The sequence below is a fragment of the Euprymna scolopes genome, chromosome 17, assembly GCF_053919585.1.
Source record: "Euprymna scolopes isolate OS-2025 chromosome 17, ASM5391958v1, whole genome shotgun sequence".
NCBI lineage: Eukaryota > Metazoa > Mollusca > Cephalopoda > Sepiida > Sepiolidae > Euprymna > Euprymna scolopes.
In genome coordinates this window covers 47,104,354-47,115,227 of record NC_136498.1, presented here as the reverse complement: position 1 = coordinate 47,115,227, position 10,874 = coordinate 47,104,354, and positions in this window count along the sequence as shown.

Here is a 10,874-nt window from a genome sequence, read left to right as displayed (position 1 = left end):
CATATTTTAAAACTTAAAACTAATCAGAAATTACTTTTCCAGGGCATTCATCGTCAAACCCAAATATCAGCTGACGTCTAAACAAACACAGACGGAGTTTGATAAAAGAATATTTAAAAAAATATTTTTACTTCTTTTGCGAATAAGTCCACATGGCAAATTATTCCTCGTAACATAGAATAACGAATAAATGATTGATACTATAAGAATATATATCATGTTTAAGTGTAATTTACGACCGGGCAATGTCGAGCTGCCAGCTGTGGAAATATATGGAAATGTGATAGTGTATAGTTCTTATCTTCCATGGAAACATAGGTGACTGTTCTGAGCAGCCTTGCTTTTATATGGTTTGTTGCAGAGATAAAATCGTCCTGAGCTAGAGGGATACCAACTGGTACTGTCTCAATGTGGAAATTTAGGCGACGGTTTACTTGTCCACTTTATTTTCAGACAATGAAACAAATAAGGCATATACAATGGAAAAAAAAGGATAAAATAATTAATCAATGGAAAGAAAAAAAAAACAGTTATATTATTTTATCCCTGACAATGAATTCTAAAGGATTGGAAAGTACTCAGACTTATGGTAAATATGATGATTACATCAGCCAGTTCTCGCCAGAAGTGAGGACTGTTATTCGGAAGTTGGAAAGGATCGAAAATAGACAAAAACACGTCTATTTTATTTAATGAAATATACCACAGAGAAAAAAATGTTGCCTTAATATACAATCATGATTATATATATATATATATATACAATCATGATTATATATATATATATATACAATCATGATTATATATATATATATATATACACATCTGTACATACTAGAAAATATTTTTGAAGCTGCTAAAAAATGTTTAAATCGACTTTTCAAAATGTAATCACTGATTAAAAAAAAGAACGTACTAACACCAAGTGCCTAAGGACGCCCCATGCCAGTCGCTAGTATCTCCCACAGAAGATAGCATCATCTCGGAGATCAGTCAGAGGAAAAGAGGAGGTAGAAAAAAGGAATAAACAGAAGCGTTTCCTTCTATTCAATCAAACTGTCACATGAGATTATATCTAGACACACACACACACTCATATATATATATATATATATATATATATATATATATATATATATGCTTTTATAGAAAGGCATCACAAGTAAAATCGAATATTTTCACAAATTTCGATAAGGATTAAAATATTTTAAGTGTGGAGCTTTCACTGATCGTCATCTTATCCTTGTAACGTCAGGAGTCTCTGCTAGTTTTATATGAGATTATAACCCTTATATCGGAGTTGCCTGGGAGAATGTAGGAAACAAAAAATCGAAACAATCCAAAGAGAAATTGACGAGAAATATGGGAGAATTTCTTTCACCTCAACCGATACACTTTTGTTCACGATATAAAATATAATTGAAAATCTTATTGCCTGACCGATTTTAATGTTAGCTTTGCTACAGTGTCCTCGTGTTATATAGCGACTTTGTGAGGGGATTTTTTGTAAAATTCAAAATCAACAAAAAGATTAAAGAGTGGACTTGTGTCCGAATGTACCGAAATGGATTATAGTTCAATTTATTCTGCTAGAATATCCGTCTTAGGACGGGTGAAATTAATTTCAAGAACTAAACAATTTTGCACCATTTATTGACTAAAATCATTACTCCAATTTAGATCAACATCCATTACAAGATTTTGATTCTAGAAAATATGAAGAATTTAAGGCTAAAGTTTAAAGAGTCTTCAGAAGAAAAAAAAATAAAAAAGAAAACAAAATCAAGAAATTCATGGAATCTTTATTAGTTGGAGTTTAATGGCTACGGTTCAAATTCATTGTATTTTTTTTGTGTTTTTAACGGCATGTCCATCCTTGTTGGGTTATTTTATGCTGAATCGTGGTTTAGTGTTTAAATATATTTTTTTATTTTTAAACAAAAGATATGTGAATAAATATATTTATAGTTGAAATATAGTTTTCACTAAGATTTAATTAAATTCGTAAACGTTTTAATACAAAATTTAAAAAAGTAAATGCATAAAATATATTAAAATGCAATTAAATTTGCAATAAAAAATTTAATATTAATTTGCGTTATGTGTGTAAATTTGTGATGATACATATTTGCTACTTTGGTGTAGTTGCGTTTGTGTAAATTTGTGTTAAATTTTTATATTTGTGTAAAAATATTTAAAATAAATTTGCATTACGTGTGTTAAATTTGTATTAGTAAATATTTACTACTCAGGTGTAGTTGCGTTTGTGTTAATTTGTATAAGTAAAAATTTTATTTAATTATACTTATGTATATTAAAAATGCAAAGGATTAGTTTAGAAATACTAATTCGTATCGATTTGTATTAATTGTCTTGCTTATTCACATGCATATGAAAATCTATATTTGTGTATATATACCAATTTCTTTAAGGTAATCGATTATGTTTTCGACTTTTATGTTTTTGAAAAGTTCTTTTATATTGCTGTCTTTGTAATATTTTCGTCTTATAGGCAGAAAATCAATGCATTCAGTAGGAAATTTTTTTGTTGTCAGCGGAACCTGACATACAATACATATTGGCTGGTCTTCTTTAAGTAAATGTGATTGGTTTAAGTATGTGTGACCTATACGCAATCTCGTTAATACAACCTCTTCCTTTCTATTTTTCCTGGAAGGCTGTTCCCAGTTACCAATTGTTAATTTAATGGCATATAGTTTGTTAATGTAACTGTTGTGGTTGCAAGGTTGAACAATAATTAGTAAGGAAATACAATGAAGACGCAAACAACAAGATAACGCAATAATAAGTGTATTAAAGAAAAGGTATATTTACAATATGTACAAATGACGGTGTCGAGTCAGAGAGTCTTGGTGGGAGGACATGTACGCTCTTCTGCCTCACTTCCGGTGGCATTTGAGTAAGACACACCAAGGCCAACCTAGGCTTGCCATTTATAGTGTTATGTTATTCGCATATGCAAATAAGTGGTTTCCACCACAACACCCCCCTCCCAAGATTTGAAGTCACACAGATTTCAATATCTTTTTCTTTTTGGGTTTACCATTAATGGTTTATTCACTTTTCTTTTCCTACCTGATCTTCGGGGTTCAGGTGCATTTTGAGGCGGTTCCAAATTAAAAGCTTCGTATATGATATCTATGGTGTCCCCCTCTTCGACTGTTGTCGTATCATCATCATCTTGGATATGACGTTTTTTTATCTGATTTAGGTGCCTATTATGTATATTCTGTGGACCTTTAATCATGTATGTACAATCACCAATGCGTTTATCCACTACTCCACATTCCCAGTAAGATGTGTTATTTCTGTAGCACTTAAAATATACTCGATCTCCCGAGTTATATTTCTTTCTTCTCGTGTGTGTAGTGTTTCGGATAATTGCCTTCCTTGGCAATAGTTTGTCAAATGCTGATTTTACCTTTCTGGCAAACATTAGATCAGCTGGTGATATGTTTGATGGTGTACTAGGATGGGGTGTAATCCTATATACTTGCAAGAATTGTTGCAAAGCTTTTTCTGTTGGTGTTCCAATGGATTTCTTTAACGCTCGTTTTAGCGTGTCCACGAACCTTTCCGCGAGGCCGTTCGATCTTGGATGATACGGCGGAGTCGTGATGTGCTTCACTCGGAACGTGTCGAAAAATTCCTTAAACTCTGCGGATGTGAACTGCGTTCCGTTGTTAGTGACCAGTGTGTCTGGTACACCGAATCTTGCAAACAACTCGTGTAGGAACCCTATTGAGTTGTTCGTTGTTGGATTCCTGCAACGCATTACCTCCAGCCATTTTGTGAAACTATCCACTACAATTAAATAATAGTTTTCACCTACTGGACCAGCGAAGTCCATGTGGATTCTCGACCATGGTTGATCGGTTTTCGGCCAAGGTTTGTGTACTATAGGTGGAGATTTTGCCGCTAACTGGCATCCTTTACATTTATCAATTGTTGTCACTATGACAGTGTCCATGTAACGCCAGTACACGTAGCTTCTCCTTAACGACTTCATTCGATTTATCCCCGGATGTCCTGTGTGGAAATCTCTTAACATCCTATTCTGCAATGTTTTGGGTATTACCACTCTCTCGCTGTACAGTAACACATCGTCACATATGGAGAAAACTTCCTGCACCTTTGTGTCCGTTATAATTTTTTCTTTTATGTCCTTTATATATTCGTCTTTCTCGGCTTCCCTTTTAATGTCCGACAAAGTTACGGGTAGTTCCTTAATGATGTTTGCTACCATATTTTTTACTTCAACATTTGTCCGAATTGCTGCAATGACTGATTCTTCCAGATTGTGTTTCTGTGGTATCAGTCTTGACAGTCCATCCGCATGGCAAATCTTTTTTGATGCTAGATGTTGTAGCTGGAAATCGTAATTAGGTAGTATTGTACCCCAGCGCAGCAATCTATTTGCGGTGTATACCGGCAATCCTTTTTTTGATCCATAGATCGTGACTAACGGTTTATGGTCGGTTTCAAGTATGAATTGTCTACCATATAAATATCGGTGAAATTTAGTCACGGCAAAGATTATGCTCAACGCTTCTTTTTCGATTTGTGAATATGCCCTTTCGGCTGGTATCAGCGTTCTCGAAGCGTGCGCTATTGGTTTACTAGACCCATCCGGCATAATATGTTGAATGCATGCTCCTAAGCCGTAGGAGCTAGCGTCACTAGCGACGACTATTTTTAAGTTTGTGTCAAAGTGCGTTAAGAATAATTCGGATGTTAGTGCGCTCTTTATTTTGTCAAAAGCGGTTTGACATTCTTGCGTCCAGTTCCACGGTGTATCCTTTTTAAGCAGATTATTTAAGGGGGTTCGCAAGCTATGCATTCCTTCAATAAAAGATTGGTAATAATTTGCGAGTCCTAAGAAACTCTGCAAGGTTGTTACATTATCGGGTGCTGGCATATTTTTTATTGCCGCTGATCTGTCTGGGTCTGAACGTTGTCCATGTTTGTTTATTATGTGTCCAAGATACTTAATCTCGCTCATACAAAAGTCACATTTACTTTCTTTTACTTTAAAGCCGAATTCTTGTATTCGAGTAAATACTTGTTTCAAATGTTCCTTATGTTCTTCTAGGGATTTGCTCTTGACAACAATGTCGTCCAGGTATGCACATGCGCACTCAATACCACTTAGCATGGTGCCCATCGCTTGCTGAAAGATGGCAGGCGCTACTTTGATGCCAAAAGGCAATCGGTTGTATTTGTATAATCCCTTATGCGTATTGATGCATAGTATTTTTGAGCAATTCTCCTCGACCGGTATTTGCAAATACGCGTCGCTCAAGTCTATCTTGGAGAAGATATTACCCCCATTCAACTTCGTGAATATTTCCTCTGGGCTTGGTAGGGGGTAATGGTGATCTTTTAATAGGGAGTTGACCCCGGTCGAAAAGTCTGCGCACACTCTAACTTCGTCATTCTTTTTCTTTACGTATACGGTGGGGGCTGCCCACTCGTTGTGTTCTATTTTTGATAGAATTCCCGTCTGTTCCAATCTATTTAATTCTTTATCAATCTTTTCCAACCCAGCGAACGGAACATTTCGCTTTTTTTCTAAAAATTGGGCTGGCGTTTTCTTTAAGTTCAAACGAGGCCTTGAATTTATTGCAGCGACCTAAGTTAGTCGTGAATGCCTCCGGAAATAATTCTTTTAAATCGTCTTTTATATTTACTGTTGTTGGAGAAGAACATTCTAATTGTTTACAGAATGTATTGATTGGCTTATCCCATAGTCCGAATTTCTCAATTAAATCTATTCCAAACAGATTTTCACTATTTTTTAGTACGAATATTTTTAATTTCTTCGAAATCCCTTTCAATTTTATCGGGAGGACAACTTCTTCAAATTTTATACCACCACCAATTACCATCCGGGCTGCTTTACTAGTTTTCATCATGGCCGGTTTTCCCAACTTTTTCCACGTATTCAGGTTTATTATAGAAACATCGGAGCCGGAGTCGAGTTGTAACTTTATTGATGTTTTAAATATTTCCACTTTTACGTATTTTCGCCGATCTTTGTCTAATTTTGTATTTGATTTTGTTTGGTGTACTCTCTTTCTGGTGTAATCTTTATATCTGCAGCAATCGCTTTTGTGTCCCACCTTCTTACAAATGTAACATTTTTTCTTCTTATGAGGACAATCTGATTCCCAATGCTTTTCTGCACATCTCTTACAGTTATATCTAGGAAGAGGCTTGTTATATTCTGTACTATATTTATGGTTATTATCTTTGGAATATCCCGTTCTATTGCTTTTGTTTGTAAAGTTATTGGTTGGTGCGTATGGTTTTCTAACTTTTCTTACATATGCCACTCCGGATTCTTCTATATTTTTTTAATCCTTTTTTAGTGTAATGGCCCTTTCACAGTCCTCTGCTAGTTTCTGGAGGGTTAAATCTTGCTCAGATTCCAGCTTAGACAACACTCGTCTGCGTATTTCTGCATTTTTCGTGGAAAATAACCCTTGAGCGAAGATTAGACATTTAAAATCTTCTACCGTTAGTTCTGCAAGCTTAAAATTATCGCAGTTTTTATTGACAACTGATGCGTATATCAAATAATCTTGGTTGTCCATCTTTCTTAGATTCATGCACCGCCATCTTTTATGAAAAAGAGATATATTTGGATTAAATAATTCTTTTAGTAATTTTACAGCTTCCATGAACTATAATTCCTCAGTTTTTTTAGGTAATATGTAATCTACGAATTTGCTGTGTTCTGAGGTACCCAATTTTCTGAGTAAGAGGCTCACTTTCTGACTATTTGACCAATTTTTACAGTCCAGTTGAAAAACATCCTCGTATCTTTTGTAGTATATTTCAAAATTCTTCTCTTCCTCAGGCACATAATGAAATGGGTCCATGCTATAAAAAATAGTTGTATGGGAGAAATTAACACTATCGACATTTTCTCGATTACTCTTTAGTAGTTCCAGTGTTTTTGTAAAACGTTCATCTTGTCTTTCTTCATATTCCAATTGTAGTTTCTTATGCCTTTCTTCCTGTTCCAATTGCAGTTTTTTCTGCTTTAATTGTGCCATTTTCTGCTTTTCTTCTTGTTTTTGCTGCCATTTCAATAATCTGTCCTCTCTCTTTTCCTCGCGGTCAGCCTGTGCCTGTATTTGTGTTTGCAAAAGCTCGTTTTGTGTAGCTTGTCTGAGTTCATCCCGCTCAGCCTGTGGTTGTAAAAATTGCATGACATTTTTGATAAGTCTTCCATGTTTTTTTTGTTTTTTTTAGTGTGTAGTTAAAAAAAATATTGTACCATGTACAATATACACCGGTTTGGGTTACAAACAAAAAGCAAATTGCTGTAAGCTCCTGTTTTCAATAATAATATCGCTGCTTGCAATAATATATTCTTTTTGCGAGTCACGCTGCAAAAAAAAAATATAAAACAGGTTTATCTGGAATCACGAAATGGAATTGACTTTCCGTTTTAGGCACTTACTAATAAGTAACTTTTTCCACAAAATAAAAGTTTGGTTTTTTTTTTTAATCGAGTCACAGTTGAATAAATGTATGCAGTACATTTAGTTCTTTGAGTTTTTTTTTCTCTAGTATTTTAGTAATTAAAATACCTCTTAAATTGAGATTACCTTTTTTTCCGTGACGTTTTACTGTATTATCCGTTATTCAGTGACAACTTCAAGAAAAAAAATCCTTTCCTTGAATTTTAGTTTTAGCCGTGGTATTTCCTTTTAGTACGGACGTCAACCAAAACATTAATTAAAAAGTCCTTTAGTTGTTGTTTTGTTTACGGAGAACAGTAATTAGAATCCACTGGTGAACTTTTTTCGTAGGTTAGTTCCTTGCTTTTCGTAATACGGGTCTGACCTGTCGTTTTTGCGACAGAACAAAGTTCTCTTTTCGTTTGCAAATTGGTCCTTTAGTAAGATTTGTCGTGTAGCGACAAAACAAAAATTCACTTTTACATTCGTTTGCAAGTCGGATTCCCAGAAAACGGCGTAAATTGTCGCTTTTGCCCCGTTAGAGTTTTTTTTTTTCACTTGAGTTGAAACTTCTCTTTAACGTAAAATCCGTTTGCTCGTCAACACTTTGCATTCATTAAAAAAAAATGGTCAACCTTTGCGTTGTACTTTTTTTTTTAAATAGTTCTTCGTCAAACTGTTATATTTAACGCTTCATATCTCGTCGCCAACTGTTGTGGTTGCAAGGTTGAACAATAATTAGTAAGGAAATACAATGAAGACGCAAACAACAAGATAACGCAATAATAAGTGTATTAAAGAAAAGGTATATTTACAATATGTACAAATGACGGTGTCGAGTCAGAGAGTCTTGGTGGGAGGACATGTACGCCCTTCGGCGTCACTTCCGGTGGCATTTGAGTAAGACACACCAAGGCCAACCTAGGCTTGCCATTTATAGTGTTATGTTATTCGCATATGCAAATAAGTGGTTGCCACCACAACAGTAACCATTCCAATAAAGTTGCCATTGTTTTTAATACATTCATTTATATATTTTTTTAAATCAGTATGGGGGACTTTAAAGTTTTTATCTTGAGTTTCATTTAGAGAAGCCTTTGCTGCTGTGTCTAACAATTCGTTTTCTCTGATACCAATATGGCTAGGTATCCAGCAGACCACAAATTCTTTTGTTTTTAAAAATTCGCTTATTCTAGCCTGTAATTTTACTAACCTAAGGTTGTTAGACTTTGTTTGTGTTTTTATTGCTGTTATAGCTGATAGCGAGTCGGAGAAAATTACATATTTTGTGTTGTTATCTCCTGGAGATTAAATCAAGTGCTTTCTTTCAAGTTTCTTTTAATTTTTTTTTTATTATATACAGCTCCGCTGCTTGTTGCATCTGCCTTTTTTTGAGCCGTCCGTAAAGATGTATGCATGTTTAGGATAATTGTATTTGATTTGTTCAAATCCTTCTTGATAAACAAGAGGGTGAGTTTTCCCCTTACAGTGTTTGCTAAGACTTAAGTCAACTTTTGGTACTATAATGTTCCAAGGAGGTATTTTTGAATTAAATGTTTTGTGAATTTTTGTTATCGGGATCTCTGCTTCTTCAATAATGGGTTCCATTCGCAGGCCACATGTTTTAATGGCTTTTTCTTTTTGTTGAAATAACTGTTTATACTTGGGATAAAACGTGCAGTCGTACGCAGGATTGTCGGGATCTGCCTTCGATTTTTTATAATATAACAGTGCTAATTTATTATATCTGAGGTTAGGTAGAGGCTCATTTGCTTCGGCATACAAACTTTCAACTGGAGATGTTCTGAAAGCTCCCAGTGCAAGTCTCAGTCCTGTATGGTAAATGGGATTTAACATTTTTATATAGGATTTTCTTGCTGCTTGGTATATACAGCTGCCGCAGTCAATTTTTGATCGAATTAGCGATCTGTACAGGTTTAACAAGGTCTGTCTGTCAGCTCCCCAGTTTGTATGAGCTACAACACGCAAAAGTTGCAGTGCTTTATTACATTCTTTTTAATATAGTATATGTGGGGAATAAAATTTAGTTTTTTTTTAATCAAAAACCAGTCCTAAAAACTTGTATTCATCAACAAAGGGGATACCTTCTCTATCTTGTAATTTGGGATCATTGTGTAATTTGTGTTGATTGCAAAAATGAATGCATTTAGTTTTATTTTTTGAAAATTTTAAACCATTTTCTTTTGCCCACTTATTCATTTTGTTTATACTGCGTTACAATTTTCTTTCAATAGTATGGATGTACTTGGAACGGTAGCTTATAGAGCAATCATCCACGTACAATGTTCTATTTATGTCAGGAGTAAGTTCCTTTACTATGTTGTTGATTCTTATATTAAATAGGGCTGTTGATAATATACTACCCTGTGGCACACCTTATTTCTGTTTATTTATATCGCTTAGAGTAGGCCCTATGCGTACTTTGAAGGTTCTGGTCGTTGAGCATTTTTTAATAATTTCGGTAAGTCTACCTTTAAGTCGAATAGATCTTTCATAATTCCGAATTTCCAGGTAGTATCATAAACTTTTTCAAGATCGAGAAAGGCAGATGTGGCGTGTTCCCTTCTTATGAAGGCTTCACTGACATAACATTCTAAGTTGACCAAATGGTCAAGACATCCACGATTTTACGATAACCCCACTGTGCATTAGTTATTAGTTTGTTTGTTTCTAAATACCAAATTAGGCGATGATTTACCATTCGCTCTAATGTTTTGCACATACGACTTGTTAGTGAAATTGGTCGATAATTTCCAGGATCTGAAGAATATTTTTCTGGTTTTTGTATTGGAATAATCGTTGTATGTTTCCAAGATTCTGGGAAATTCTTTTTTTTATCCAGATGTCATTGTAGATTTTTAGTAAAAGTTCCAATGAGTTTTTGGAAGTATTTTCAAAAAAACTATAGTGCACCAATTTTTGGTCCTACGACTGTGTGTGCGATTTGTTTATGGAATTTTCCAATTCTCTTATTGAAAAAGGTTTATTATATTCTTCAAAGTTTTTGGAATAGAATTTTAACTTGTACTTTTCGATATTTTTTTGATGGTTTGGAATTCTTTGTTATAGTTTTTTGAAGAAGAGTTCTTTGAAAGCGTTTTGGCTAATTTATTCGCTATAGCCTTCGTTTCTGTTATTTTGGTATTTTCAGTAAAAAGATGTTTAATTGGTATTGGGTTATGTTTTCCAGAATTTTTTTAACCATTTCCCAAACTGTCTTTGGTTTAGTGGAAACATTGATCTTTCTGACATTCTTGCCAGCATTCGTTTTTTGCTTTCTTTATTATTCTGCGTGATTTTGCTCTATGCAATTTGTATTCAATTAAGTTGCTTGTTGTTGGTTCTTTATTAAATTTTCTT